The 25546-nt window shown below is 42.8% G+C and overlaps 1 long non-coding RNA gene across 1 annotated transcript in view; it reads right to left on the bottom strand.

Moving 5' to 3' along the window:
- Positions 1-4902: 4902 nt before the first annotated feature.
- LOC139359137 (uncharacterized) overlaps positions 4903-25546 on the bottom strand; it is a 101221-nt gene continuing 80577 nt past the window's right edge. Inside the window, exon 5 of the long non-coding RNA XR_011614917.1 lies at positions 4903-5352. This is a non-coding gene — a long non-coding RNA (uncharacterized lncRNA). The remainder of the gene's footprint in view (positions 5353-25546) is intronic.

The following is a 25546-nucleotide window of genomic DNA, read 5'->3' as shown; positions in this document are numbered from 1 at the left end:
TGGATACCTTCTAAAGAGCTATTGTACAGCATGGTGACTACAGTTAATAATACTGTGTTATTATATATACTGAAATTTGCTAAGAGAGCAGAGATGAACTGTCACCACACACACACGAGTAACAAGGTGAGGTGTGGATATGTTAGCTTGATGGTGGCAACCATTTCACAATATATACATATATCAAAATATCACATTGTACACTTCAAATGTATACATTTTTATTTGTCAAGTATACCTCAATAAAGCTGGAGAAAAAAATAATAAAAAAGAGAAAGACCCTTGGAAATGCCTTGAGGTACTTGGTGACGGTCAATCTTCTGACCTCGTCTGTATCCACAACCCAGGTTACATTTCTGTTTAAGAGAATGAGGTTGTATTTTTGTTTACTGGATTATACAGTGTCAGCATTGGTCATAACTTTCTCTCTCTCTCTCTCTCTCTCTGTATCTAGCTCTGCTTCCCTCTCTTCCCATCTCCCTCCATCCTTTAAGTAGGAATGTTGTGCTGGTCTTGGTTTCCACGCTCTCTCTCTCCCCTATGGCTCCCTCACTCTGCCTTGGCCTGAGCGAGCGTGAATCACTTCTGCTGGGGTGTGCTGAACTGCTTTTGTTCTCAGAGCTGTGATGTGAATGTGACTGCTTTAGTGTTTTAATTTTGCCCTTTCTCTGGTATTGTGCTTCTGAACTCAATATATTCTAAACAAATCTCTTAAGAATTTCTACACAATTGTTAGTGTTTTATGTGTAAATGCCAAGGTTAACAAACTGCTCTGAGAAATTTAATCATAAACTGAGTAAGCTTATTTGAAAATTGAAAGTGGTATTTTATTTGCTCCTAAATATATTTACACATAAAGAGAACATAATGTGATGCCAGACCCCAAGAGAGACTGAGCACATATTAATTGATGCTGATGGCAAGAGCTTAAGTGTATCATTTCATTCAAACTAGGCAGATCCAATTTAATTCAATAATGCAAATCTCTACACAGCTAATGGTTGACAAGCCTTAACAATAGTCACTTAGGTCAGACAATAATCTAAATATGAAAGTTTTGAAGCACTTCTTAGAGATCATTGCAATCAGTTGTCCTATAATGTAAGGATGTACTACTGTTCTTCAACAGGCAACATGGCCTTTCAGAGTTCAGTTTTCTTAGATCAGTTTGAAATGAGATTGTCAGATCAATACATTGAAACTCTGAAATGGTAATCTCACCATTCAAACGATTATAGCTGGCTGTTTAAAACTTGCATTTTGTAAGGTAAACTTTTTACCATGGGAAGTCTGGAGACATCCTTAGATTTTAGCAGAAAGCAACAGCTTGGTTAATTACATGAACTCTGTTGGGCTACTTATTAGAATCCTATTAGGTTTGTGTCAACATGATATAAACATTGATTGCTATCTAATCTCTGTGGATCTGGAGAATTAATGTTCTGATTACAAATAGTACCTGTGTGGTAAGAACAACCCTGCTGTTAATAGGAATAATTGCTGTGAATATTTTTGATGGTAAAACTGGTTTTGAACCTTCAAGATCAGTTTTAAAGACCTCAACATGAAAGGATAGCAAAGAGAATACACATTTCTTTCTAGTTAGAGCTTTTGTTAGGTTTAGCTGCCTTGTGTTTACATATCAGGTTTTTATTCTTTGCTCTATTGCTGAACAAAAAAAAAAAAGAAAGAAAGAAAGAAAGAAGAAAGAAAGAAAAAGAAGAAAAGGAAGGAAGGAAGGAAGGAGAAAGAAAAAAGAAAGAAGATCTGGAACCAAACCAATTCCCAGTGGCTTAGAAGTAGACTTGTTAGCATATTTGAATATAAAATTAGAATTCAAATTCAAAATATCAAGAAGATGAATTGTTGGCAAAACAAGTAAAAGTATGTTTATTGGGAACAAGATTATATTTCAGTGGCAAGCCTAAGGGAGTGAAAAGAGCCATGGATTAAGAGCGAAAAGATGCCATCCTGGCTAACACCGTGAAACCCCGTCTCGACTAAAAATACAAAAAACTAGCCGGGTGTGGTGGCGGGTGCCTGTGGTCCCAGCTACTCGGGAGGCTGAGGCAGGAGAATGGCGTGAACCCGGGAGGCGGAGCTTGCAGTGAGCTGAGATCGCGCCACTGCACTCCAGCCTGGGCAACAGAGCGAGACTCCTTCTCAACGACAACAACAACAACAACAAAGAGTGAAAAGATGTAGGTTCTAGCACTGGCTTGAGATCCTGAAAAATTCACTAAACCTTTCTTGGCCTCAGTTTCCTTATGTGTGAAATGGCTGAGACCTGGTAGTCTGTAATGTATCTTCCCAGCAAGAAAAAATGTATTTCCCTGAAACAAAACTGAGAAGGGATTCATTACATACAAATACAGAAGAATTGCTAGGGTTCCTAGTGGTAGATGAGATGACCATGTCATATAAAAGAAGATTGTTCTTGTGCTGAGAGGCAGCCCTACGGCATCTCTCTTCATTAGACGCCCACTTGTGTCCCTCTGAATCACTCTCTGCTCTTCAACCCTGTGGATGAAAAACGACATAGGTCAATGTCTCCAACTGCTGCTGAACACCTACATTTCACCGTCTTACCATTCATTGGGCACTCAGCATGCAGCCAACTATTTTGAGGAGTGCAATAGTTATACTATGTAGGAACCTCAGGCTTTGGGCTGTACCAAATGCTGTCATGCATTACAGAAGTGCAGCTTCATGTCACCCATGACCCTGGCACAGGTTGAAGTGCTATATGTTTCTGAACATGCCTCTCCAGAGCATGACTTCTCTCATCAGAACTTTTCCTCTAACCATGACCCTTGGGATCATTTGTTAGTTCACCTTTCCTCTTTCCTGTTCCCTGGAGATGCTGGGAATCTTTTCTACCTGGATCCAGGGGCTGTCTTTTGGGCCACAGTATTGTAACACCATATATGTACCCTGAAGCATGCTCTCCTTTTAAGTCTATATCTATATCCATATCTATCTTTTGTAAAATCTCCAAGAGCATGTATAAATGTCCAGGACACTTTATATTATTGGTACTGTTTACCTGGTTTGCATGCTCTGAGCACCAGAATCTTGAGGGTAATAGAATAGTTACTGGGGTCTTTAATAGAAAGTCTGGTTTGGTTGCAAGAAAAAGAAAACTCCCAACTCAATTGGCTTAAACGGAAAGAAGATGTACCACATGTAACAAGAAGTCTGACTCCAGTGTTGACTGACTCATGAGCTAAACACATCATTGAGAACCTGGGGTAGGTAAAGTAATAATCCAAGTTCAAACCTCTCAGCATCCTCGCTTGTCCTCATCGTTGCAAAATGGCTGCAGCAGCTCAGTCATCACATGTCATTGTGATCATGTCAGCAGAAGGAAGGGGATTTTCCTGTGTGTGTGTGTTTCTTGCTGTTAAAAAAAAATACCCTTTTTGTATTGCCCTCCCCAACCACCAGATTTTTATTAGTATTTCAATGACCAGAGTTGTATGCCCATGCCCTCACCAGTTACTGGTAAGAGGAATAAAACTATCGTGACTCCTATTTATTTTTTAATTTTTTTTTATCGTGGCTCCTATTTAATTGCTGTCTTGTTTTATTTCACAAGTTTATTCATATAGGCATAATAAGAGGTGTTAACTAACACATAAATACCTTTTTTTGGGGTATGGCTAACAAAGCTAGAGCCATATGATATTGAAGCTTTAGAATGAACTTTTTTTCTGGAGGCTTCGCACAGTCCCTAGAGGGGTAAATTTCTTATATGTGTGAGAAGAATTTTTATCATTGTTGTTAGCACTATTTTCTCTGAGATACTCATATTTGTTAATATTTCTGGCCTGCTAGGAAGTGAATTTACTGTCTGTGAGGCCTAATGTCACAAGTCATCTAGTAGATGAGTTTCCTAGGAAGACTTTGTAGATGTCATTCCCACATGTCTTTGTTCTTTAATAGTGAGCTTATCATATCTAATTAAAAGGAACTGTTGGCATAGGCAATACCCAATTATATTCTGGTAAGAAAGGGAAATGATCATAAGTATTAATTCCCTCCAGTGGTGAATAAGCTATATCAATTTCTTTAGTTATTTTTAAAAATTTAGGAAATAGAAAATTTCATTGTGAAAAATAAAGAAATTATAAAGTCCACTATCCACATTATTTAATCTTTGTTATTGTTTTGTTGACGAGGCCCATTTGCATGTCCTACTCTACAAAATTGTTATTTTAAAATTGTCTTGATGACATATTAGCTTATAATTTATATCTCATGGGAGAAGATCGCTCATGGGATTTTTTTCTTTTGAATTTTGACAGTTCCTTTGGGACAAAATACCAGGTAAAGACTGCTTTATTCTAGTGTGTGAGTAGGTATAATCTGTTAAACTAAGGGTGAAGGATAGATTAAAAATAACTTTTTCTAATGTAGATTCAAATAAAATATTAATCATAATGCAAACAGTTCATTTAGTCCAATAAGTCCTAGGTAATTTTTGTTATGCTGAGCTTGAGCTTTTGATTTTTTAATAGCAGTTTAATACCATGAAGTTCAGCTTTTTAAAAATGTACAGTTCAGTGGATTTTAGTATATTCACAAAATGCTGCATTAATCACCACAGTTTTATTTCAAAACATTTTTATCACCTCTAGAAGAAACCTCTACTCACTTTTCCCTTCCCTCAGCCCGTGGCAAGTACTAATTTACTTTCTGTTTCTATGTATTTGCCTATTCCGAATATAGCACATAAACAGAATCATAAAATACATGTCTTTTTGTGCCTGTCTTCTCTCACTTAGCACAATACTTTTAAGATTCATCTGTATTGTATAGCCTTTATCAATACTTCCATTGTATGGATGTGCCACTGAATTAGTTTCCCATGGCTGCTATGACAAATTACCACAAAATCGGTTGCTTAAAACAACACACATTTATTGTTTTACAGTTCTGGAGGTAGAAGTCTGAAATCAATTTCTCTTGGCTGAGATCAAGGGTCAGTACGGCCATACTTCATCTACAGACTCGGGGAGAGTCCATTTCTTCACCTTTTTCAGCTCCTGGTGACTGCTGGCATTCCTTGGCTTACGGCTCCTTCCTCTGTCCTCCAAGCCAGCATGTAGCATTTTGCTTCAGTTGTCACATTGCCTTCTGTTCTGTAGTCAAATCCTCCTCTACCTCCGTCATATGGGGACCCTTTGGATTACATTGGGTCCACCTGGATAATTCAGAATCTGCTCCCTATTTTAAGGTCCTTAAGGTAGCCAGGCATGGTGGCTCATGCCTGTAATCCCAGAACTTTGGGAGGCTGTGGCAGGGGGGTCGCTTGAGCCCAGGAATTCAAGACCAGACTGGGAAACATCTCTACAAGGGGAAAAAAAAAAATAGCCAGGTGTGGTGGCATGCAACTGTAGTCCCAGCAACTTGGGAGGCCAAGGTGGAAGGATTGCTTGAGCCCAAGAGGTTGAGGCTGCAGTGAGCCAAGATGGTGCCACTACACTCCAGCCTTGGGTGGCAGAATAAGACCTTGCCTGAAAAAAAATTCTTAACGTGATCACATTTGCAGAGTGCTTTTGCCATATAAGATAAGAACCACAGGGATTAGGGCCACTGGAGGCCACTATTCAGTCTATCAGAACCACGTTTTGTTTATCCATCATCAATTAACGAGCATGTGGTTTGTCTACATTGTTGCTGTTATGAATAAGGCTGCTCTAAACATTCATTTACAAGCTTTGTGTGGACAAGTGTCTTCAGTTATCTTGGGTGTATACCTAAGAGTAGAAATGTTGTGTCACATGGAAACTTTATGTTTAACTTTTTGAGGAATTGCCACAACTATTTATTTATTTATCTATTTAGACAGAGTCTAGCTCTGTTGCCCAGGCTGGAGTGCACTGGCGCAATCTTGGCTCACTGCAACCTCCGGCTCCGGGTTCACGCCATTCTCCTGCCTCAGCCTCCCGAGTAGCTGGGACTACAGGCACCCGCCACCACGCCCGGCTAATTTTTTGTATCTTTTAGTAGAGACAGGGTTTCACCATGTTGGCCAGGATAGTCTCGGTCTCTTGACCTCGTGATCCACCCACCTCGGCCTCCCAAAATGCTGGCTGCACCATTTTCCATTTCCACTATCAATGTAAGAGGGTTTCAATTTTTCCACATCCTTACCAACATTTGTTATTGTCTGTCTTTTTGATTATAGCTATTTCAGTGGACATGAAGTGATGTCTCGGTGTGGCTTTGATTTGCATTTCCCTGATGACTAACGATGTTGAGCATCTTTTCATTGGCTCATTTATCTGTCTTTCAAGAAATATCTATTCAGGTCCTCTGCCTATTCTAAAATTAGGTTATTTTGTTGAGTTGTAACAGTTCTTTCTATATTCTAGTTAGAAGTCCCTTATTAGATATAGCATCTTCAGATATTTTCTACTGTTTTGTACATTGTGTTTTCAATTTCTTCATGTTGTCCTTTGAAGCACAAAAGTTGTTAGTTTTAATGAAATTTACCTATCATTTGTGCTTTTGGCATCCTATCTAGTACCATGGTGACCTACTATGGTTCAGACCAATGGGAACCACCCCTTTTGACACATATAGCTGTGTGGGTTATCTTAGAAAAGCAGGGCTAGAACAGGCGTGGTGGGTTACGCCTGTAATCCCAGCACTTTGGGAGGCTAGGGCCGTCAGATCATGAGGTCGAGAGATCAAGACCATCCTGGCCAACATGGTAAAACCCCATCTCTACTAAAAATACAAAAACTTAGCTGGGTGTGGTGGCGTGCACCTGTAGTCCCAGCTTCTCAGGAGGCTGAGGCAGGATGATTGCTTGAACCTGGAAGGTAGAGGTTGCAGTGAGCCAAGATCGTGCCACTGCACTCCAACCTGGAGACAGAGCGAGACTCTGTCTCAAAACAACAAACAAACAAACAAACAAACAGAAACATGGCTGGCCATCACCAGGGTCCCCTGCAGGTCCCCCAGGTCAGGCAGTTCTTTATTGCAGTACTTGGATGGCTTTTAACCTCAGAACTCTATAAAATCACAGAAAAATTACTTCAATATGACAGAACCCAAACTAGGAAATAAGATCTCTTTGCAGTTTATGTTACACACACACAGGTACTCTCTCAACCATAATTAGACACAGCAAACCATAAATAAGACACAGCGGGGCTCGCATGTCACCTTCCGTCTCTCTCATGAGGGAGCTGGAGGGCGCCTTCGTCAGTGTGGCTGGGCATGGTTTCTGGTTGGATCCTGTCCAGCCTGCTCCTCTGCGAGCTCCCTGACTTGGGAGCAGTCCTGTTCTGTACTGATCTCACCCAGCAAGTTGCTTCCTCCTTTTGAGCCTTTGTTGTCATGTGTATTAAAGTCTTGGCCTCCACTTACTCTCAATCTGTGTTCACCGAATCAACTGCCCAGGGCTGTTGCTAGTGTCACATAACCTGGGAATGGCTTTACAAACAAAACAACACCCGTTCCTGGGACCCGTGGTTCCTTTCTAGTCTCTGACCTGCATTCAGCTGCCTCTCCATTGCATCCCTGCTTTAGCCACAGGAAGGGTGCTTTCTATTCAGCATCTTTTTTCTTTAATTCAACAAAAACAAAAACTTCCAAATTGGATCTTCTCTTGTAGGGAAACGCAATGTCTGTCATTCCTGGGGGCACCCCAGTGGGCATCTCTGCAGCTCCTGTACCTCGCGGTGCTCACTCATTGTGGTATGTCTACTGTGCACAGGTGGGACGAGGACCCCACAGGGCCTGAGAGTCACGTAGTAGGTCTTCAGCAAAGGCTGACTGAATGAGTACAGGTTCATGATGGAAACTGAGATCCTTAGAAATGGAGTAACTCTCTCTAGTGGCAGAGGACGAACTAAGTGGCCTTTTCTAAGTGAGTACTCATCAACCTTTGGGGGAACAGATAGCCAGTTTCATTACAATTCACTTTGCAATTGATTGGAAATACTGAATTTATTATTCAGTTTACTGATGAAATGGAAGCAACAGTCCCCTGCAGCGTGTGTGTGTGCACGTGTGTGTGTGTATGTGTGCGCACGTGTGTGTGTATGTGTGCGTGTGTGTGTGTGTGTGTCTATGTTTGCTGAAGGAGGTGGCAATGTATTTAATAGTAACTTCAGTATCCAGAGCAGACATTTTCTGCTATTGGTTTTGATTTTCTTTTATGTTACTAGATACATTCTTAACAGGATCTTAATGTAGTTAAGTCAGCTTATAACGGCTACGGGAGAAAATAGGCTGCTAGACAGCACATTATAATTCCCCTTCTGAGAAAGGAATTACAGCAAAAGCTGGACCCAGTTGTAAGAACATTAAACTTATAAAAGCAGGAAATTGCTTCATAGGGTGTACATGAATTAACATCCTCTTTGCACTGGTGGTTTTTCCATATAGTACATCACTCAGGCTCAACAACACACAAGTATGCTTTTGTAGCAGCGAAGATTGCATTGCAAAGCTGTATCATCTACTGAAAAAAAGAAAAGAAAAGAAAAAGAAATACCCAAAATAGTTTGGGCTGGTCCAGGAACGAAGGACACTTTAAAGATCGCCTTTCTCCTGAACTCCTACCCTGCCCTCTGCCCTTTCTTGTGGACTGATGGCCTCTCGTGAGTTGGCAGGACTTACCTATCTTGATCTTCTGGTCCCATGTACAACTCGTGTTCTTACACCCAGAGGATCAGAGTCAGCCTAGACAGCCCAACACCATGCAGACAACCATGTCACGGACACTTCAACTCAACTGCAGTGTCGATTTGTTTGCATAGAGGAGCCAGCACTGTAAACGCCAAGCAACATCGCTCTGTGCAGCACAGTCAACCATCTTCGAACTCACCAGAAAGTACCTGCGAGACTTGCGGACTTTTGAGCATATTGCATTGATCATGTTGAAAGGTAGAGGCAAAAAGAACCTGTTCCTCCCGGTGTAGCAGTTTTTATTCTTTTGATTTTGAATAAGAGTAACATTTTTTGGCCAGCACTTTGAAAATGGCCCTCTCTGAAGAATGGTTCTCTGGCATACTTATAAATGGGCGGTAATATTTTTACTTTGGAATGACCTGCAAGGAGCTCCATCTTCCAAAACAGGTGGAAAGGGCATTGGCTCTGGAATCAGAAAAAACAGGTTTAGCTGCAGGCTCTTAACACAGGTGGCCATACTAATCTCCGTACTGTTCCAGTTTTAGTTCGTGTACTGCCAAGGCAAGCACAGCCATAGCCTTTTAATGTGTTTCCTGGCTTTACTAATACATCCACAGAAATGGGGAAGATTGAAAAGATTTAATATTTTTAAAACGCAGATCTGATTCTGTCACTCTCACCCCCACCCTGATTTCCTCAGTGGCGTCCCACTGCACTTGGAATAAATTCACACTCTTTGCCATGGCCTAACGGCCCTGCGCAACCTGGCACTTTCTACTCTCAGACCTCACTTGATACCTCCTTTCCCTGGCCCCCAGCTCCAGTTATAGTCTCTCTCTTTCCTAGAACACCCCAGGCTTGCTCTGCCTCGGGGCCATTGCACTTGTGATTCCCTTTGCTCGGAACTCTCTTTCCCTAGAGCTTCAGCTCTTCATTTGCCTGCCTCTCACCCTTCAGATATCAGCTCAGCTGGGTGCAGTGGCTCACACTGGAATCCCAGTGTCCCTGTGTGTCGGGAGGCCAAGGCAAGAGGATTGCTTGAGACCAGGAGTTTGAGACCAGCCTGGACAACATAAGGAGCACCCCCCTCACTACAAAATTATCTGGGTATGGTGGCGTGCACCTGTGGTCCTAGCTTCTTGGGAGGCTGAGATAGGAGGATCACTTGAGCCTGGGAGGTCGAGGCAGCAGTGAGCCACTGCACACCAGCCAGGGTGACAGAGCAAGACTCTCAGAAAAACAAACAAACAAACCAAAAAAACCAATCCCATTCCCTCACCAAAATTCAAATATCTAGCTCACATGAAAGTAGCACCTTTTCAGAGGTGATAATTTTTTTTTTTTTAAGTCAACTTTTATTTTAGGTTCAGGGCATACATGTGCAGGTTTGTTACCTGTGTATATTGCATGATGCTGATGTTTGGGGTTCATAATTGACTCTATCCCCCAAGTAGTGAGCATAGTCCCCAATAATTAGTTTTACAACCACTGTCCTTCTTCTCCCTCCCCCTGTATTAGTCCCCAGTGTCAATTGTTGCCATCTTTCTGACTGTGAGTACCCAATACTTAGCTCCTACTCATAAGTGAGAATATGTGGTATTTGTTTTTTTGCTCCTGCATTGATAATGGCCTCCAGCTGCATCCATGTTGCTGCAAAGGACATGAATTCATTCTTTTGATGGCTGCATAGTATTCCCTGGTGTATATGTACTTCATTTTCGTCATCCAGTCCACCGCTGATGGGCACCCAGGTTGATTCCGTGTCTTCACTATTGTGAATAGTGCAGCAATGAACATAACAAGCGCATGTGTCTTTTTGGTAGAACAATTTATTTATTTTTGGATATATACCCAGTCATGGGCTTGGTCTAAGTTCCTTGAGAAATCTCTACACTGCTTTACACATTGGCTGAAGTAATTCATGTTCCCAGCAACAGTGTATTAGCATTCTCTTTTCTCCACAGCCTTACCAGCAGCTGTTGTTTTTTGACTTTTTAGTAATAGCCATTCTGACTGGTATGAGATGGTGTCTCTTTGTGGTTTTGATTTGCATTTCTCAGAAGTCATTGTTGACCACCCTATTTAATGTGGGCCCACACCCCAGTTGCAGTCACTCTCTACCATATTTTCCTTTTATTTACATCTTATCTCTTGTCACAATCAGAAGTTCTCTGAGCTATTTGTTTACATATTTGTTTTCTGTTTCCCTCCCCAAGAAGTAAACTCAATGAGGCCAGGCATCTTGCCTGTCTTGCTTTCATGTCTTCAGTGCCTTGGGAAGTCTTGACATGTGGTCAGTGTTCAACAAATATTAGTTGAAAAATTAAATAGGAGGTGATATCAGGAAGATGGTGGAGTAGGCAATACTAGCCTTTGTCCTCCAACAAGAATTAGAGAGCTATCCTTGAACAAAAATAGCACCAGCAGGGCTCAAGAGTCCAATTAAAAACCTGCAGCAACATAGTGGAGCAAAAAATGGAGAATAACCACACAGAAAAGATTGCTGGGGAGATCAATACGCTGGAGACAGCTGGAGATTACGAGGGACAAAGAAGAAGGGCAGGGGCTATGGGTATCAGCTCCCCCGTGGGTGCCACTGTGGTCTCATGCTTTGTGCTCTGTGGAGGACACTGACAGCTTTCGCCACTGCGAACCTCAACAGCCCCTGCAGCAGCTGTGAATACCCTAAAGTTTTCCCAGCAGAGGGAAAGTGCTTGTTGCATGGACCCCAGCAGCCTGCTTTGAAGAGGACACCGACAGCTTTTGCCACTGAAGTAGCCCAACAGCCGTTGGTACAGTGGACCACCCCCTACTCCAAAAGAGGAAAAGAAACTGGTATTGGACCATCCCCCCAAAGAAACTGGTGTTGCACCCTCCTGAACTGGGGCTGCTCCCCCACCAAACCCCATGCATGCCCTGGGTCCCCCCCAGAGTTTTGGGCGCTTTATGTGTTCCTGTGCTTCAGACAACAGAACTGCTGTCATAGTGGGCTATAGACTGCATTCCAGACCCTGGAGCTCCTGTAGCCCATGCCCCGGACCCTGGCTCCCCAGCTGCTGTACTAACACCCACTCCTGGCACACCATCGCCAGCACTGCAGTGGAGAGGGAGGGCGGTGCCTGCATCCCAGGCACCAGGGCTGCTGCTGTCTCAAACCCAGGGGTCATGGGTCTTCCACAAGTACCTGAATTCCCAACGCCGGCTCTGTGGCTACCTCGCGGTTGCTGCACACCAGACAGTAGTGCCACTGCCACCATGAACACGCCTGAGAGCTGGATCTGGCTTCAAGAGGGATCTGTTACAACTTCACCTGTGGGAGAAGAAGAGATCAGGAAGACTCCAGCATCCTTCACCACCCCATAAGCCCTTGCTGTCTTTGTAGACCCTTGCAGCCTTGGCCACTGAGGACCCCCGCCTCTGTGCAGTTCTGTCAGCTGAGGTGAACATTAGTGAAGATTATAGGGAAGGTCCTGGCCAAAGGGATCTCCTGGCACAATAAAAGGCAATAGTTAGTTCTTGCCTATCAATAATTACTTTAAATGTGAATGGATTAAATTCTCTAATCAGTAGACATAGGATTTAAAAAATAGGATCCGACAATATGCTGTCTACAAGAGTTTCATCTTAGCTTTAAGGATAGAAATAGGCTGAAAAAGATCTTCTCTGCAACTGGAAAGCAAGAGAGGGAAGAGGTAGTTATATCAGACAAAACAGACTTTTAGTCAATAACTGTAAGAGGAGACAAAAATGTCAATATGTAATGACAAAAGGTCAATTTATAAAGAAGACATAATAATTATAAACATATATACACCCAACACTGGAGCACCTAAATATATAAAGTGAATATTAAGAGATCTGCAGGGAGAAATGGAGAGCAATGAAATAATGGTAGATGACTTTAATACACCACTTTCAACAGTGGATAGATCATCTAGGCAGAATACTAATAAGGACACATTGGACTTGAACTACGCTTTAGACCAGGGGTGTCCAATCTTTTGGCTTTCCTGGGCCACATTGGAAAAAGAAGAATTGTGTTGGGCCACACATAAAATACACTAACACTAATGATAACTGATGAGTTAAAAAAAAAATCACACAAAAAAATCTCATAATGTTTTAAGAAAGTTTGTGAATTTCTGTTGGGCCACATTCAGAGCCGTCCTGGGCTACATGTGGCCTGCAGGCTGTGGGTTGGACAAGCTTGCTTTAGAACAAATGTACTTAACAGATACATGCAGAACATGCCATTCAAAAACAGCAGAATACCCATTCTTCTCAAGCTTGCATGGAATTTTCCTAGTATAGATCATATGTTTTATCAAATATCTTTTCTGACCACAATGCTATAAAACTAAAAATCAACAACAGGAAGAAAATTTGAAAATTCACAAATACATGGAAAGTAAAAACACTTCTGAATAACCAATGGGTCAAAGAAGAAATCAAAAGGGAAATTAAAAAAAATTTTTGAAATAAATAAAAATGAAAATACAACACACCAAAACATATGAAATACAGCAAAACAGTTCTACAAAGGAAGTTTATAGTGACAAATGCCTACGTTACAAAAAAAGAAAAACCTCAAACAAACAATTTAACTTTACGTTTCAAGAAACTAGAAATAGAAGTGAAAAAGAAGCCCGAAGTCAGCAGAAGGAAGGAAATAATAAAGACCTGAATACAAATACATGAAATAGAGGCTAGAAAAACAATAAAAAAGATCAAGGAAACCAAGGGTGGGGCTTTTGAAAAGATGAAATTGACAAAACTTTAGCTAGACTAAGAAAGAAAGAGAAGACTCAAATAAATAAAATCAGAAATGGAAAAGGCGACATTACAACTGGCACCACAGAAATACAGAAGATTATAAGAGACTACTCTGAGCAATTATATGCCAACAAATTTGGTAACCTAGAAGAAATGGATAGATTTCTTCAGGTATATTTCTATATGTACCCACATAGGTACATATAACATACAGAAATCTGAAGAAATAAAAAATCTGAACAGACCAATAACAAGTGATGACATCAACTAGTAATAGACAGTAATAAAAAGACTCCATCAAAAAACTGTTAAACTAGTAAACAAATTCAGTAAAGTTGCAGGATACAAAAATCAACATATAAAAATCAGTGGTGTTTCTGTACACTAACAAGAAAGTATCCAACAAGGAAATTAAGAAAACAATCCCATTCATGATAACATTAAAACGAGTAAAATAATTAGGAGTAAATTTAATGAAAGAGGCAAAAGATCTGTACACCGAGAACTATAAAACATTGATGAAGGAAATTGAAGAAGATACAAATAAATGGAAAGATATCATGTTCATGGATTGAAATAATTAATATTGTTAAAATGGCCATACTACTGAAAGCTATCTACAGATTCAATGCAATTTCCATCAAAATTCCAACGACATTTTTCATAGGAATAGAAAAAAAATTCTTAAATTGATACAGAACCACAAAAGATCCCAAATAACCAAAACAAATTTGACAAAAAGAACAAAACTAGATTTTAAATTATATTATGAAGCTATAGTAATCAAGACAATATGCTACTGCTACACCCCCCAAAAAACCTCAGACATATAGACCAGTAGAACAGAGAGCCCAGAAACAAACCTATAAATATGCAGTAAAGTAATTATCAATAAAGGCACAAAGAATACACAATGAGGAGAGGATAATCTCTTCCATAAATTTTGGTGCTGGGAAAATGGAATATCCACATTCAAAAAGAATGAAATCAAACCTTTTTTTTTTTTTTTTTGGAGACAGTCTCTCTCTGTCGCCAGGCTAGAGTGCAGTGGCACCTCTGCCTGGTGGGTTCAAGCGTTTCTCCTGCCTCAGCCTCCCGAGTTGCTGGAGCTACAGGCATGTACCACCACGCCCAGCTAATTTTTGTATTTTTAGTAGAAATGGGGTTTCACCATGTTGGCCAGGATGGTCTTGATCTCGTGACCTTGTGATCCGCCTGCCTCGGCCTCCCAAAGTGCTGGGATTACAGGTGTGAGCCGCTGAGCCCAGGCAAGCCCTTATCTTATACCACACCCAAAAATCAACTCAAAATGGAATAAGGATTTGAAGGTAAGAACTGAAACTGTAAAATTCCGGGAAGAAAACATATGGGAACAGTTCCTTGACAATAGTCTCAGTAATGAATTTTTTTGATTTGACACCAAAAGCGCAGGCAACAAAAGCAAAACTAAACAGATAGAACTACATTAAACTAAACAGATAGAACTACATTAAACTAAACAGAGAGAACTACATTAAACTACGAAGTCACAAAGGGCATATAAAGCACAGCAAAGGAAGCAATCAACAAAATGAAAAGCAGCCTATAGAATGGGAAAAATATTTGCAAACCATGTTCCCAATAAGGAATTAATATCTTAAGATCCATGAAGACTCATACAACTCAGCAGTAACAAAAGCCAGATCACCCAATAAAAAAATGTGCAAAGGACCCGAGTAGACATTTTTCCAAAGAAGACATATAAATAGCAAAGAGGTATATGTAAAGATGTCATTAATCATCAGGGAAATAGAAATCAAAACCACAACGACATGTCACTTCATACCTGTAGGGTGGCTATTACAAAAACGTTAAAAGTTAAGTGTTGGTGAGGACGTGGAAGAAAACGATCACTTATACACTGTTGGTGGGAACGTAAATTGGTGCAGCCATTATGAAAAACAGCATGGAGATATTGCAGAAACTTAAAAATAGAACTACCCTGGCCAGGCGCTGTGGCTCACGCCTGTAATCCCAGCACTTTGGGAGGCCGGGGCAGGTGGATCAAAAGGTCATGAGTTCGAGGCCAGCCTGGCCAACATGGTGAAACCTCGTCTCTACTGAAAATACAAAAATTAGCTGGGTGTGGTAGTGGGTGCCTGTAATCCCAGCTACTCGGGAGGCTAGGCAGGAGAATCGCTTGAACCCGGGAGGCGGAGGTTGCAGTGAGCTGAGATCATGCCACTGCACACCAGCCTGGGCAACAAGAGCAAGAGTCCATTAAAAAAAAAAAAAAAAAAAAAGAACTACTCTGTGATCCAACAATCTCAAGTCTGAGTATATATCCAAAGGAAATGAAATTACTATCTTGAAGAAATATCTGCACCCTCGTGTTCATCTCAGCATTATTCACAGAGGCCAAGATTTGGAAACAACATAAATATTAGTGGATGAATGGATAAAGAAAATGTAGTATGTGTGTGTGTATGTGTGTATATATATACATATTTCATTTTATATATACACATACATTGTATATAAAATGAAATATTATTCAGCCAACAAAAAGCTACCCTGACATTTGTGACAACATGAGGATGTTATGTTAAGTGAAATAAGTCAGACCCAGAAGACAAATATTGCAGGATTTCACTTACATGTGAATTTTAGAAAAAAAAAAATTGAACTCATGGTAACGGAGACTAGAATGGTGGTTACCGGGGCTGGGTGGTTACCAGGTAGGGTAGGGATAAAGGGTACAAACTTTGTGTCCTAAGAGGAATCAGCTCTGGATACCTGAACCACAGCACAATGACTATAGCTAACAACAGTATATTGTACACTTGAAATTCTCTCAGGGAGTAACCTTGTGTTACCAGGCACACACAAAAAGGACACTATGTGAAGTGATGGATTTATTTTATTTTAGTTTATTTATTTTTTATTTTTTTTCTGAGACAGAGTTTTGCTCATGTTACCCAGGCTAGAGTGCAACGATGGCATGATTTCGGCTCACTGCAACTTCCGCCTCCCAGGTTCAAGCGATTCTGCTGCCTCAGTCTTCTGAGTAGCTGAGATGACAGGCGCCAGCCACCACGCCTAGCTAATTTTTGCGTTTTTAGTAGAGATAGGGTTTCACAATGTTGGTCAGGCTGGTCTTGAACTCCCGACCTCAAGTGATCCACCTGCCTCTGCTCCCAAAGTGCTGGGATTACAGGTGTGAGCCACCACACTCAGCCAGAAATGATGGATTTGACTGTGGCCATCATCTTACCATGTATACATATATCAGAACATCACATTGTACGCCGTAAATACACACAATGTTTCTCAATCATACCTCAATAAAGCTGGCAAAAAAGAATAAATTCAATTCTATCATCTCTCTTCTTTTTAAAATTTTCACTGACTCTCCTGCCCTCGTACACACATTTGTACAACTAGACACTTCCTAGCACGTGTAGATACGTTTCTTAAGACTCTCATTCAATCCTCACTCATTGATTTACTACGTTATTCATTCATCCATTCACAAACCTATCTGCCTACTTCTTTCTTCTATGGGCTCCTTGAGGACAGAGTGAATGCGTTTTATCTTTGTGTTCCAAGCACATAGTGGGGATGTAATACATCTTTCTTTAATGAATGAATGAATGAATGAATGAATGAATGAATGTTTTCTCCAGAGAGCAGAAGTGAGCAGAGAGTTGGCAAGTGAATTGGGAGGAGAGAAAAATATTTTTAAAATATTTAAAAAATCTAATATGATGCTCTGTGGCATTACATGTGCTTCCTTATATAATTACTGATTTGATCCTCACAAAATCCCACAAATGGGAGCAGATAATACCATTTCCCTCCAGAAATGAAGGGCCAGAGGCCTCGTGAGTTTGAGTCTGGACTGACAAAGTTAGCAGGTAGTGAATCTAAGACAAAAGCCAGGTTATTGGATTCCAAGGGCAGTGCCTTTTGCATCCATCTACGGTGTGTGTGTTTCTGATACAACGCAATAAGATGGATGTTCTCTTTTTTTTTTTTTTTTTGAGACAGAGTTTCACTCTTGTTGCCCAGGCTGGAGTACAATGGCGTGGTCTCGGCTCACTGCAACCTCCGCCTCCCAGGTTTAAGAGTTTCTCCTGCCTCAGCCTCCCAAGTAGCTGGGATTACAGGCACCTGCCACCACACTGGCTAATTTTTGTATTTTTAGTAGAGACGGGGTTTTGCCACGTTGGCCAGGCTGGTCTCGAACTCCTGACCTCAGGTGATCCACTCACCTTGGCCTCCCAGAGTGCTGGGATTGAGGGTGTGAGCCACTGCGCCCGGCAGAGATGCATGTTTTTTTTGTGGCTGATGCACATTTGAAGGCGAATCCACAGAGGACAGCTGACATTGCTTTAGGCAAGTGCAGCATCACTGGAATAACAGCGTCACTGCAAAAGGGCTGGGGGGAAGACCCACTTAGGTGTACAAAGACATGGGATTTTTGGCTCATTTGTTTTGAATCAAGATTCTCAGCCAGGCGCGGTGACTCACGCCTATAATCCCAGCACTTTGGGAGGCTGAGGTGGGCGGATCATGAGGTCAGGAGTTCAAGACCAGCCTGGCTAACATGGTGAAACCTCGTCTCTACTAAAAACACAAAAATTAGCCAGGCGTGGTGGCGAATGCCTTTAATCCCAGCTACTCAGGAGGCTGAGGCAGGAGAATTGCTTGAACCCAGGAGGTGTAGGTTGCAGTGAGCTGAGATTGTGCCACTGCACCCCAACCTGGGCAACAAGAGCAAAACTCCGTCTCAAAAAGAAAAAAAAAGAATCTCAATTTCATTCCTTGACTAAAACAGGAGCTGAGAAACAAATGAAGCATGGGTCAGGATTGGGGGTAGTGTAGGGAAAAGAGTGGCAAGAGTGGGGCATGGTGGGCTAAATGAAGCCAGCAACCTTGAGGACTAGAGAAAGCTGGGTGCTACTTAAAGGGACAATGAAACTTTGGTGGCAGGAAAGTGGCCAGAGTGCCTTGTGCCAAGGTGAAGGATAAAGTGAATGCCCCAAGGCAGGCACTGGGAGCCGGTGTGCCAATACCGGACATTCTCCACATCCACAGCAGTGTCCTGATCTCGGGAAGCCTCTGCAGGGAGCCCTCAAAGCATGGCTGTATGTGTTTCCTATGGGCTCTTTTACTCTCTGTGTACCTCAAGCTTTATCTTTGAACAAGCTGGACTATTGTCTACACTGGATCCTGAGAGCAAAATGCCGTGAAGTTGCAACTTCATTCTTTTCTTCCTTCATCCTTCGGGCAGGGCGCTCTCGCTGTGTCTCAGTGTCCCCTCTGGGTGGTGGAGGCACGGGGATGAGGACCGGCCAAGGAGTCTCCCTGGAGCCCTTGAGGGAGCTTGGAACATAGACAAGTTCCCCTGGCTGTTCGAGGCCATTTCACCTTCGCCAGCGGTTCGTCCCTGGGGGCTCGGCAGCAACCTTGCTCCGTGTTGGTTGCCTATTCCGAGCACTGGCCGCTGCTGTGGCTGGTAAAGGCGTTTTTGGAAGTCCATATTACACCCACCAGCTTCACCTGTCCCTAAAATTTTGAGCCCTAAAATTTTCCTCACTTCTTCAAACAACCCGCAAATGTTGCTGCTTTTCGTAATCGGGGATTTTTCCTAACTCTCCCTCTCCTTCTTTCTTTTGCAGCACAAAATGCCCATGGGAATCACACCCCTGACATCCGTCACCACCCTTTCAACAGTGGCCCTCAAACCTGTCTGGAAAACGATGACAGCTGAACTATATCATTTATAAATCATTTATATAATACCAAAGTGCTGGGATTACAGGCGTGAGTGGGGGCAATTTTAAATTAAGAAAATTCTGTCAATGAACGTAGTCCCCCCTCCCCAAATGGAGATGGAGGAATGATGAAATCCTGACAATGGAGCCCCTCGGGCTGCTGTTGCGAGGAGGCAATATCTTAAGGAAGAAGTAGAAAGAGGGTGAGAATAACCTGGATTGAGCACCTGCTATTGGCCAAGGCTGGGGCCTTACAGTTTTCACCCAGGAGTCATTGCAGGTGGGCCCAGAGGACTGCAGAGAGTCAGAAATGGAACCTCCATTTCTAACTAATAGGAACCTCCATTTTTATGCTCTAGAGGAGAGCTGAGAAGAAGCTGGAAAATATTGTAAGAGCTAACACTTATAATACTGCTTCTGTTACACCAAGCACTGTTTTAGGTGCTTACATATATTAATTTGTGGAATCCTTGCAACACCGTGCCAGTAGGTGTATTTGAATTATCTCCATTTTACAGACAGGAAAACTGAGGCACAAAGAGTTAGTTGCCCAAGGTTACCTAGTAAAGGTGGGATTTACACAAATTATGCTTTTTCACTGCTGCCTTACACCATCTTGCTGAGAACTTCTCCACATACCACCAGTATGCTGGTTCATTAAGTCGTGTGTTTGTGTGTGTGAGGGTATGAGTGTGTGTGTGCATATGAGTGTGTGAGCCAGGGGTGAGCTCTAAGTGCCGGTGGTGCTGAGACTGTTTTGCTCACTGCTTTGTCCTCAGCACCTAGCACAGTGCTCAGGAAATGTTTGTGGAATCGATGCAGGAATAAATACACTTAGATTTTTCTAAGTACAGGCTCCTGTAGCTCCTTTGTTAGGAGTTATTTTGTGGCTGTCATTATGGCCCGATTTTCTTTTTTCATTTGGGTGAAAAATGATTTTGGCATTTAAACAGCATGACTTCATTATTGATTTAAAAAAAAAAAATCTGTCCCTACTATCAAATTCCCCTCTTGGCATTTTGTTACTCTGGATATATTTAGAAGCATCTTCGTAGTGTTCTCCTTCTTTCTTTTGTATCTAGGATGCATTTTAACAAGGAGTATTCTATGTATGCAAAATTGTTGTCTTTTTATTTTTGTTTATCTCCTGCACTCCATAATCGAGGTTAAGAGTATGCCATTTTGATAACAAAGAACTTTCTTACTATCTTTTCGATTGACTGAATAGGCAAAGGAAACACCATAATTGTGTGAAATGGTCTGATTTAGAAACCAATTATAAGGAATGTAATTATCTACTAATGAAATATGCATGTAAGTCCTTGCTTTGCTGCTTCTAATGTCACTGTAGACAAATGTGTAGCCAGGAGAAAATTCACATAAAGTAAATTGAAAATCACCCATTTCTAGATTATGACTAAAAATCTCATGACACCTAACAACTCAGAATCAAAAAGAATACCTGTTTTTCACCTGCAAGTGTCTCACTGTGTGTATGTGTGTGTATGTGTATGTAATATGTATGTTTACATGTGTGTGTGCAAGTATGTGTTTGTGTGTATATGCGATATGTATATGTTTACATGTGTATTTGCATGTGACATGTATTGCGTACATGTATGTATATGTATGTGTATGTGTGGGTGGGTGAATGTGTATGTGTATGTATGTGTATGTGCGTATGTGAGTTTGTATGTGAGTGTGTGTGTGCATATGTGTGTGTGGGGGTGAGTCTGTATGTGTATGTGTGTGTGTTTCGGGTGTGTATGTGGGTGTGTGGGTGTGTGTATGTGTGTGTGTATGTGTGTGTGTATGTGTCTGTGTGTATGGGAGTGGGTGGGTGAGCTTGTATGTGTGTATGTTACGTGTATGTATATGTGTGTGTTGGGGGGGAGGTGAGTGGGGCAGTGGGGGCTCAGACAGGGTTTTTTCTGGTTAAACCTTAAGGTCCACAGCTCCCCCTTTCTGTCTACTGATAATTCTTGATGATTTAATCTATACGTTTCTCTGGGCTACAAAGCCGGAACTCTAAGGTCCTTTTTTAAATTATAAGAACGAAAATAGAAGAAAGCCCCTTTGGTTCTCTTAGGAAATGCATGATTGAGGAACGGCCCGTTGTCCTCGTCAGTTTTCGTAAGCCGTGCACAGCGAGACAAGGGCGCAGAGGCCTGGGAGCCGGCGCGCTCCGGCGGCCTGGGCTGTCGGCTCCGGGGGAAGCAGCAGACTGTGCTTCGGAGCGTTCGCCCTCTCCCTCCTCGGCGGAGCGCTTGTGAAACGTTTGCTACAGCTGGGGCAGGGGGGAGAAGGCAGGGTCAAGCTGCACAGCCCCAGGGCAGCGGCGCCATTCTCCGTGGCGCCAACAGACTGTGAGTGGGATGCTGAAATGTTTGGGTCGCATTTCCCACAGACGTTTGCCTCGCCCATGCCTGTGATATCAGACCACGTTCTCCTTATCCTAAGCCAACCAAGCTTGCCTTATTAAAATATCCTTCATGCCTTCTTGTCCCCACTGCAGTGCTCCAGTCTCTTCACTTCCTGAATTTTGTCAATTCTAAGACACGTTTTGGGTACATTTGAGCATCTTTGACATGGGGATGCCTCTTACAGTCAATGCTGGTCATAGTTTAATTGGTAGCGTGGGAAATAACATAATGGTATACTTTATAATCTGCGGTGCCCTAGGTTTGATGAACTATGACAGCATCTCTATGGGCTTTGCAAAACTGCCTCCCTTTCCAGCCTTGTCATATGCTACTGCTTCACACAAACCCTGTCCCGAAGGATGTTTTGTGCTGACTTATGTCCCTGGAACGCACTTTCTTCCCGGGCGATCTTTGCTCTAGTTTTTCTCTGCCTCTGACGCTTTCTATTATAGCTTCGTCTCTGCCTATGGAAATCCGTCTTCTTCAGGGCCAGCTCAAAGGCTTATCACCACCTGGAGCCTCCCCCCATGATCCCATCCGGAAATCATCCCTTCCTGCCCTCAAATCTTACAGGGATTTGCTCGTGCTTCCTCGTGGCATTTAGAGGCCTTTTAAAAACTAATAATCAAATTATTTCTCTTTCTTAATAAATTCTTATTCTTATCTTTCTTGGTATTTGGAAGCAAAGATATATTTTTATTCTCAAACAGTTGATTTTTCGTGGGCAATGTGGTAAGGAATGTTGGGCAAAACTCAACTCCAATTCAGATGGAATATCTGCAGTCAATTTTATGCAAAACCTTTCTATTTTTTTAAAACACTTTTTGAGGTATGATTGAGATATAAAAACCTGTACATACTTAATGTATACAATTGGATGGGTTTGGAGATGAGTACCATCAGCCTTCCAGATCTACAGTTTCTGCATCTGGGGATTTAACTAACTCGAATCAAAAATATTTGGAAAAAATATACAAATAATACAAATAAAAACAATGCTGTATAGTAACTACATAGCATTTGGTATTATAAGTAATCTAGAGATGATTTAAAGAGTATAGGAGGATGTGCGTAGGTTATATGCAAATACTATATCATTTTATATCAGGGACTTGAGCATCTACAGGTTTTGGTATCTCTGGGGGTCTTGGAACCAATCCCCCCTCAGATATTGAGGGACGACTGAAACTGCCTTTGCAAAAATTATAACTAAGGAAATTATGACAGTGAAAGAGATCAGACCTAACTGACTCCGTCTTGTTCTAACCTTTAAGCTGTCCTTGTTCATTGCTGGGCATAGGCTGAATTGACTTTGGGAAGGAGTTCAGTTTATGGATTCCTTAACTGCTTTTGTTCTGAAACAAAATGGATAATACCCCCCCTTTTTTTTTTTGAGGCACAGTCTTTCTCTGTCCCCCAGGCTGGAGTGCAGTGGTGTGATCTCGGCTCACTGCAAGCTCCACCTCCCAGGTTCACACCATTCTCCTGGCTCAGCCTCACAAGTAGCTGGGACTATAGGCGCTGGCCACCTGGCCAGGCTAATTTTTTTTTTTTTGTCTTTTTAGTAGAAACGGGGTTTCACCGTGGCCTCGATTTCCTGACCTTGTGATCTGCCCACCTTGGCCTCTCAAAGTGCTGGGATTACAGGCGTGAGCCACCACGCCTGGATAATCGCCTTTTCTTGAAAAGACCTCTTTCCGGCCTGGGGACCAGTTTGCCTTTGCAGGACTAACAAATCAGCTACAAGATTAGAAATTACAGTTTAGGAGTCATGCAGCCTCTGGTTCCAAGAGTCTGAACATCCCCAACTTGCTCCTGGGGATAACATCATTACTGTTAAACCTAAGAGCAATGCTTGAGATATTTTGCAGCCCCTGCACTGGATGGATTAGCTGACACCATCAAGACCGGTAATTTGGCTCAACCAGTTCTGCGACCCCACTCAGGAACAGAAGACAGCAAGAAAACCTCGCTTCGACCCCTCCCCGCCAAATTATTTTTTAAAACCCTACACGAGGCCCGGTGGCTCATGCCTGTAATCTCAGCACTTTGGGAGGCCGAAGTGGGTGGATCATTTGAGGTCAGGAGTTCAAGACCAGCCTGGCCAATATGATGAAACCCCATCTCTGCTAAAAACACAAAAGTTACCCAAGTGTGGTGGTGCATGCCTGTAGTCTCAGCTACTCAGGGGGCTGAGACACAAGACTTGCTTGAACCTGGGAGGTGGAGGTTGCAGTGAGCTGTGATTGAGCCACTGCCCTGCAGCCTGGGTGACAGAGGGAGACTTTGTCTCAAGAAAACAAAAAACAAAAAAGAAAAAACTCTGGTCCCTCCCCAAATGCTCAGGGAGACTGAGTTGAGTAATAATAAAACTCTGGTCTCCCACACAGCCGGCTCTGTGTGAATTACTATTTCTTCATTGAAATTCCCCTGTCTTGATAAATTAGCTCTGTCTAGGCAGCGGGCAAGGTGAACCCATTGGGTGGTTACACATTTGGGGGCTTTCCTGGGATTGCCCTTGTGGTTACCTGACCATGGTTTGGTAGCCCCCCTCTGGCAATAGATCCAGAGGCCAGCCCAAGTGGCTGCCTAGTTCTCTTGGACTGGGGGCTGACTCTATTACCATCTCTACCCATGGCGCACTGCCGACCCAATGTATATGGATTTAATTGCAATGGAGAAATAGTCCTGGGGAAACATCCCATAACTGTAGCCCTATCACGGGGTGTGTCTGTCTGTAGCCCCATTGCAGGGTGTCTGTCTGTAGCCCCATTGCAGGGTGTCTGTCTGTAGCTCCATTGCAGGTGTCTGTCTGTAGCTCCATTGCAGGTGTCTGTCTGTAGCCCCATGGTGGGGTGTCTGTCTGTAGCTCCATTGCAGGTGTCTGTCTGTAGCCCCATGGTGGGGTGTCTGTCTGTAGCCCCATTGCAGGGTGTCTGTCTGTAGCCCTATCACAGGGTGTGTCTGTCTGTAGCCCCATTGCAGGGTGTCTGTCTGTAGCCCCATTGCAGGGTGTCTGTCTGTAGCCCTATCACAGGGTGTGTCTGTCTGTAGCCCCATTGCAGGGTGTCTGTCTGTAGCTCCATTGCAGGTGTCTGTCTGTAGCCCCATGGTGGGGTGTGTCTGTCTGTAGCCCCATTGCAGGGTGTTTGTCTGTAGCCCCATGGTGGGGTGTCTGTCTGTGGCCCCATGGTGGGGTGTCTGATTTGGTGAGTATTGTAGGTGCTGTCCACAGCCCCTTTCTTCTCCCGATGTTGGCCTCTCTGGAGGTGCTGTTTTCTCTTGGTAGCCTCCTGGGGTGTCTGTCTGTAGCCCCATCATGAGGTGTCTATTCGTAGTCCCATTACAGATGTCCATAGCTGTAGCCCTGTTACAGGTGTCTAATTGGATGGAGAATAGGGGACTTGTTTGGAGGAACCCTCTTGGTTTGAAACTGGGGCTGGAGTCTGTGTCTTGAAGGCCTTCTGTTCCTTTTACTTGTGTGTGTGCGTGCGCGTGCGTGTACGTGCGTGCGCGTGCGTGCGTGTATGTGCGGAGGGGAACCTTGAAGGAATTGCTGACGAACGAACGCCCGGCAGGCCTAACTCAGGGTGACTGCTCTTCCATTGTGCCTATGGGAGGTTCTCTCTCCCCCCTGTGAGTGGATTAAAGACAACGGGGACCAACAGGAGAAGGTTTGAGCCTTGCCAGGTCGATATTGGGTGCTGAACCAGGTGACGACTGTCTGGTTGACTTGTATTTTGCCTCGGCTGGGATGAAAAATGTTAATTCCGTTCCCCATGCAACCTGCTGGGCAGCATCTTGCAAAGATAAGAATCTCTTGCCTGTGGTTCCGTAAAACAGAAAAGGGTGATTTTCTTTTGTAAAGTGGCTTGACCCCCACAGCCATGGCACAGGGAGCTGGGTCATCAAAAGCCGCTTCGTTTTTCTGGAAGCTGC

This window comes from Macaca nemestrina, chromosome 16, assembly GCF_043159975.1.
Source record: "Macaca nemestrina isolate mMacNem1 chromosome 16, mMacNem.hap1, whole genome shotgun sequence".
In the NCBI taxonomy this organism is placed as follows: domain Eukaryota; kingdom Metazoa; phylum Chordata; class Mammalia; order Primates; family Cercopithecidae; genus Macaca; species Macaca nemestrina.
Note: the sequence above shows the minus strand (reverse complement) of the source record. Positions and strands in the feature narration are given on the sequence as shown.